Source organism: Lepisma saccharinum, chromosome 24 (assembly GCF_977018435.1).
Source record: "Lepisma saccharinum chromosome 24, izLepSacc3.1, whole genome shotgun sequence".
Classification (NCBI taxonomy): Eukaryota; Metazoa; Arthropoda; class Insecta; order Zygentoma; family Lepismatidae; genus Lepisma; species Lepisma saccharinum.
Window position 1 is genome coordinate 57404060 of NC_139252.1, and position 6578 is coordinate 57410637.

Sequence of the window (6578 nt, forward strand, 5' to 3'; positions counted from 1 at the left end):
AAAATTACATCAATTCAGCTACACTTTTAATCCATCACTTCATTTTAACATACAACTTGGTTTCCATAATTAGCAGCACAGTAATTTCTTTTCAAATTTTCCATGCTAAAAGTGCACCTTTTGTCTGTTCGGGGCATTTTAAAGCCAGAAAAAGGTCTCTCGACAGAGACAGGTGTTAGATGCAAAATTAAAGGCTCGGACAAAGCATCCACAAACTTTTTATGAAGATCATAAATGCATCAGAGGAGGCCTCTGTGGTTGTGTATGAGGGAAGGGGACAAACCACTACAGATTGGCATTTTTAGCTGCATGGGAACCAGAGTGTAAGAAAGTGTTAAAATAACAATATGGTCTATTGTTTGCCTCTAAAAATAATGAATTTTGTCCAAAAAAAGGGGGGGTGCTGAACTGGTATGAACTGAAAATCAAAAACCATTTTTTCACTTTCTGAGGGGGAAAAAAATTGCATTTTACATTATATTACAAGGTCTAATCCTAACTCACTGAAAGTTGTTTAAAGTTGGGAGACAAAAGAGCCAAAATATCGTTCTATCTTGGAGAAAAAAACACAGAGAAACTTGCATGCGAGAACAAAATTTGGCCTGGCAACTACATTATTATTTTACCCACAGCCAAGATAGGAATGGGCAGATATGAAGTTTTTGCTGATGCTGATAAAGTAATATAAAATTTACTGATACCATAATTCTACTGATCCAATATAAAATTAAATATTTCTTGAACATTAATAGTTCATTAACTATCCTTAATATATGCAACCAGGTGACTGCAATGACTTTTGCTTCAAAATTTACAAAACTAGATGGCATGAATTACAGTATTACATTCAATTGAAAGAAGATGGATCATGTCAACAATTGACAAATCTTGTCTCTGTAGTCTGAATCATTGACTCATTTTAGTCATTTCAGTATAGGTCTGATTGGTCTAAAATTTTCAGAACGCAACAAATATACGCAATAACATACAGCACGCATGTACATGTGTGTGCAGAGCATATGCACCATGCCGTTTAGTGGTTAATACAGAGTATTGCAATCTAAGGGCTGTGGGTTTGAACTCTCGAGTAAAAGATGGATTATTTTATGCATCCAGTTCATCATTTCCTTGCATGTACAAATTACATAAAATTTTCACCCATCCAATACTTTCTATTTATCATGTGGGCAATGTGCAGGGAATCGTGACACTTCTTTTTTTTAGTGCAACATTTAAATAGAAAGGGCCTCTAGGCTCCTGCATGTCATGGTGAAATTCACATTTCATTACTTAATTTAGCAGCTCTTTAGGTATCTATTTCTATTTATCTACAGTGTGTCTCAAAAAGAATGACCAAATTTTAAATAATTATATAAAGAAAATGTGTCACATGTATCCAACAAATTACAAAGTATTACGTAACCCCCAGAGTTACATTCACCGTGTTATAAATGTTCTGTGTGTCCTCCACCTGCTGCATGGATAATAACATCAATAGGATAGCTGAATTTGTTCCAAACATGTCTGAGCGTGTCTTCTTCCACAGAATTGAGTGCAACTGTGATTCTGTCCTTGAGCCCATCCAAGTCGGGTAATGGTGGAATAAAACATGTTTTACGTATCCTCACAAGAAAAAGTCTCAGGATGTAATGCCTAGAGGTCTTGAGGGCCACAAGTCTTGGCATTCTGTGTAACCTATCCTATACAAAGAGCTTGCACCAGTTACAATTAGTGCGGCATTATAAGCAAATGGCACCTTTAAGAGATGCCAAATACTCGTATGAGGTATTGCAACTTCTCTGCTACGATTACAAGTGGACTTGTGTGGGTTTCGTTGAAAAGCCTCTTCAATTCGTTGCACATTTTCCTCTGAAGTGCATGAACACCCTGGACTCTTCCCCTTACTAAACACCCTGTTTCTTCAAATTGTCGATCCCAACGATGAATGTTTATTGCCTTTGGTGAATCAATCTTTAAACACACCCTGCACCGTAATTACAAATTCAGTCTTGCTGAATTGGAGAACACCAAACGCCTTCAGTTGCATAGATGCCATCTTGCGAATGACTAAGGTTAGCTACTAGTGGTATCTAGCAACAGTATTTAAAAGTCTAGGCCACGGCGGTTCAAGTAGTGCAAGTTTCATCCATTCGCGGTGCGTGGTTGCACAGATAAGGTTTTGAAATAGGGTTATTCTTTTTTAAATACACTGTATATAATACACACACATGTATCCCAGTTAAATACATATGGCAAAAAAAAAAAAATAGTGTGGGTGAGGCTAATCAGAATACAACTTTTCCATTAAAATTGTCAAGTTTTTAAGGGAATGATGTAAAATAGGAAACTTTGGCAAGTAAAAGTACAACAGAAGAATAGTATTCTCCAGCTTTATTTCAGAGCCATGTTCAGGGATTACAGTCACTTGAATTGGGTAAAAAAAAAAAAAACAACGGGATAAGAAAAAAAATGGGTGGATTTTGTCTCTCCTTCACTTTTATGTAAACACTAATTCATTCTTGTCGTTTGGGTTAACCTGGAGAGGGAAAAATCGACTTAAAAATGCATGCAAATACAATTATTAATACAATGCCTCTTTATGCTATGCTGTCCACCATTCTCTTGTCATTTGCAATAAAAACAAGCCGCTGCGGTATCAACCAATACCAACACTCACATAAGAGACTTGTACAAGAAATTGTTGAATCCACAACCCTCCCTCCTTGAATGTAGATAAAGCGCAACAAATTCCATAGCAGCCTTCACCGGTCTTTCCCAAGAACTCCGCATTCATCTGGTCCGGACACAACCCACCACGGTAAGAATGCTGCTTTTGAAAATGTCCATCTTTCTTACCTCACGAGTTTGCGAGCAGGAATCGGAAATAAATTAAATGGGTACAACTCCACAGCTGTCATGCAAATATATATTACTAATTACAGATTAATTATACACAATGATAAATAGCAGGGAAGGCATTGCTTAGGTGGATTTAAGTATTTGCTTGCCTGATGATCTCTCATTCAAGTTGAAGTCCAGATTGACACATTATGATGTCTTTTGTTGGTTCTAACATGCCTTGTACTTAAGACATGCATGAACAGGCATGATTTGTAAATATTAGTTTTTCTTGAACAATTCTTTAATTTTCAAATCTTGTTTCACTTACTTTGTTAATCCTGTGCACCATTGCTTGTTTCTATTATTTCTTCTGTAGGAAGAAAGTATGGAAGGTTGAAAAGAGAAAATTACAATGCAAAGGGTTTGCTCGATAAGTCTGAAAAGGTTTGTGATAACTGAGCCTTAGAAGTCTAGCAAGGATTAAAAATTTGTATTTTGGTCTGCTTTTAAAGGGGCTTCAAGAATTCTGTGAGATTTTTCCTCCGTAGATGTGAAAAATTGCAACTTTATTAATTCCGATCTCATTGATTTTATACGAGGGTCATTCAAGGAAAAAGTTTCCCTTTTTTTTTGGAGAAAGTACGAGCCCAATAAATGAAATGAAACTAGCAATGTCTTCTTTCGTCTTTCCTCTACATTTACACACAATGCAATGTTCGTGCAGGCTACTGTGCATGTGCGGCACGAGAAAGGACCATGCTACTAGGTGAAACTTGATTTTTGTCTGTAACTTAAGAAATCATTTTTTTGCAACATAGGGAAACTTTTTCCTTGAACGACCCTTGTACATATTTATAATTACCTTGAGGCAAGTTTTTCACAATTTATCCTTTACTTTTACTGTGGAAGGAAAAAAGCTTTGTGGAAAATAAAACAGAATTCTGTCAATCCGTTTGCTTTGGTAGTGTTCTTTGCAGAACAATCTATCTGACAGGTGGAAGATTAATACAAGATATCTTGAAGTTGATTAGGTAAATCTGATTTGAAATTCTTATACAATTAACAATTGCTCATAGATTAGTATATTCCATAACATTTGAGACTTGTGTTTGTAGATATACATATTTCTAGTCTGAGCACTTGAAATGGCAAATGTAAATTCTGCACCTTATATTAAATATTTTAAATGTATATACCATTTAATTGAATTAGAATTATTTAATTTAAAATTGAATTACGTTACACTTTTTCGATTTCTCTCTACTCCAGCATTTCTACTGTTCCTTTGAATTAGTGGGTAGAATTTTATATGTACCTTCTACTTATATTAGTAAAAATATTCATGTTGTCTTCCCAATATTTTCTTTAATAATTGACATTATAAAATTTTGAGGAATACATTGTAGGCTTTTCGTAAACTGTTCTTGAAGATACATACATGACGAGTTAAAGTGGATTTTCAGCAAAGGCTATTCAAGTGTTCCTTATACTTTGCACATGTAACCATATGTATTAAACTTTGTCATTAATTTGTTATTCTCTGTTGTTTTGTATATCTTTTAGTGATCTCTACTATATCATAATCGGAGCTTGGGCACTGGTCAAATTGGATTGGTTCCTATTCTCTTCAAAAAGAAAGTACAGTTTTGCTTGTATAAATCACCCCTAAGAAGAAAAGAACTCTGCACATTTTAAAGTTTCTGAACTCATAGTGTACATGTTTGCTGAGGGAAGTTTCACACTCAAGCGACAAGTGCCATTTGAATAATGCAAAGAGGTTGAAGGCAAATTACAGCTAATAGGCACACAAATAGAAAATAATAAAACCCAAAGAACATCATACGAGGACCATTAAAAAAAAGTGATTACTGAACAATATGTCCATGTTTGGCACTCGTAGCATCAATTAATCATGGATTCAGATATTGGCTTTATTCCACATCTACATGTAGCATGTCATAGTTCCACAGATTGATGTGTGGTGGCAGCACTGCACTGACTGTAGCCTTAATGAGTTTTGCACTCTAAAACAATATTCTCGCAAAAAGAACAAATTGCTTTCATCAGAATTCCCCTAAATGTGCCTGTATGCACGGAGAACTTTATCTTTACCAAAATTCAAGTTCACTTGAAAGAAATACTGTTAAGTGTTACAGAGAACTTATGCAAGCTTGTGGTAATGAGGTGCTTCAATATCCAGCACTGGTTAAGTGGTTCGCCATACTGATTCGTCAAGACTGCGAAAGTTCCAACAACACCCAGCAACATTGATTCTTTTTGTTGCCTACCACTACGAAGTCATTTTCCTTTGTCACAGTACCGAAGGGATGGAGAACTACCTTTGTGTAGCTTTTCATTGGAAATGACAAACTAGACGCTTCGGTGCAAAGAGAGTCAAAAAGTGTAGCAAACTAGACGGGGCTTGTGAGTTGTTTTGGAAGCTACAAGATCCTCTATGAGGATTCGCTAGAAGACAAGTACAGGCCTTAGTGCAGTTCCTCAGTGGTACATGAAAAACCAATCCACTGACGGCATGAGAAAATTGCCAGAAGTCTTGGCTGGAGATTATTATGAAGAAATACAGTGACCTTGTCCTCCAAGCATGTAATCAGTTTTTTGAAATGCTCCTCGTATTTCAATTTTGAAACATTGTACATATCGTATTTCACCGTATAATTGTCGCACCCTGTTTTTTCAGTCCAAAAATTGGTTTATAATCTCTCATTGCACAATCGTCACATTCTTCAGAATAATTAAACCAGTGATAAGGATGCTTAATCTTCAGACACAGAAGATTAAATTTTGTACTTGGTAACACTAGAAAATTTTCCCAAGTGTAATATTTCAACTATAATGCAGAAATCAGTAACAACTAACGTGTTAACTTTTCTTTTGGGCCGGTGAAATGTTCGCTGAACTGAAAATTGCTGTCTGAATGACACAAGCGGCATGTGCAGCTTGTCTTGGCACTCCAGTATGAAAGGTTGAACTTATTCCTGAAGGTACATTTTCGAGCAAGAATTGTCGCTTTGAACTTGGGTTTGAAAGGCTCCCTAATAGTTTCTGTAACCGTCAACATCTGGTATAGCTACACAGTGAACAGCTAAATATATTGCTGAAACTGTCACAACTATTTGTGTAACTTCTTTACATTTCTTCCGCCTAGCTACTGAAATGTGAAAAAGAGATTAATAAACTCTGTATTGTACCAGATTTGCAGGGTTCAATCTTGGGTGATAATGTAAGACAGCTGTCTGAATATTTTATATTGGGAGTCCATTACTTTGCATTCAACAAAGCACCAACAAATCTGAACTACACTGGAAATTCTCACACAAAAAGGATCTTAATCCTAGAAAGCTAACGTGTTCTGTGCCAAATGTTAAAGCTAACCATTCGTCTGCTGGAGAATTAAAATGCAGCCTAAATTTTGCAAAAAATATTCTATTTTACTTCCAAAATACATGAATAGCATGGCAGGAATGCAAAATACATTTTTATTAAGTCTTGTGCCCCCTCAAAACAACACTTTGACTGGTGTTCACCACACACAGCTTTGGACCAACGGCAGAAAAATCTGCTCATCTTCCTTTTGCTTGAGGGTCAGCTTCCTTGCTGTTGTGGAGCATCTGCATTAGTTTTTTGCATTTCCACATTCAGGATGATAGCAAAATCTTACGAAGCTGTTATGGAAATTTTGGTGCATGTAGACATGAATGTTTCGTCTGGCAGATGAT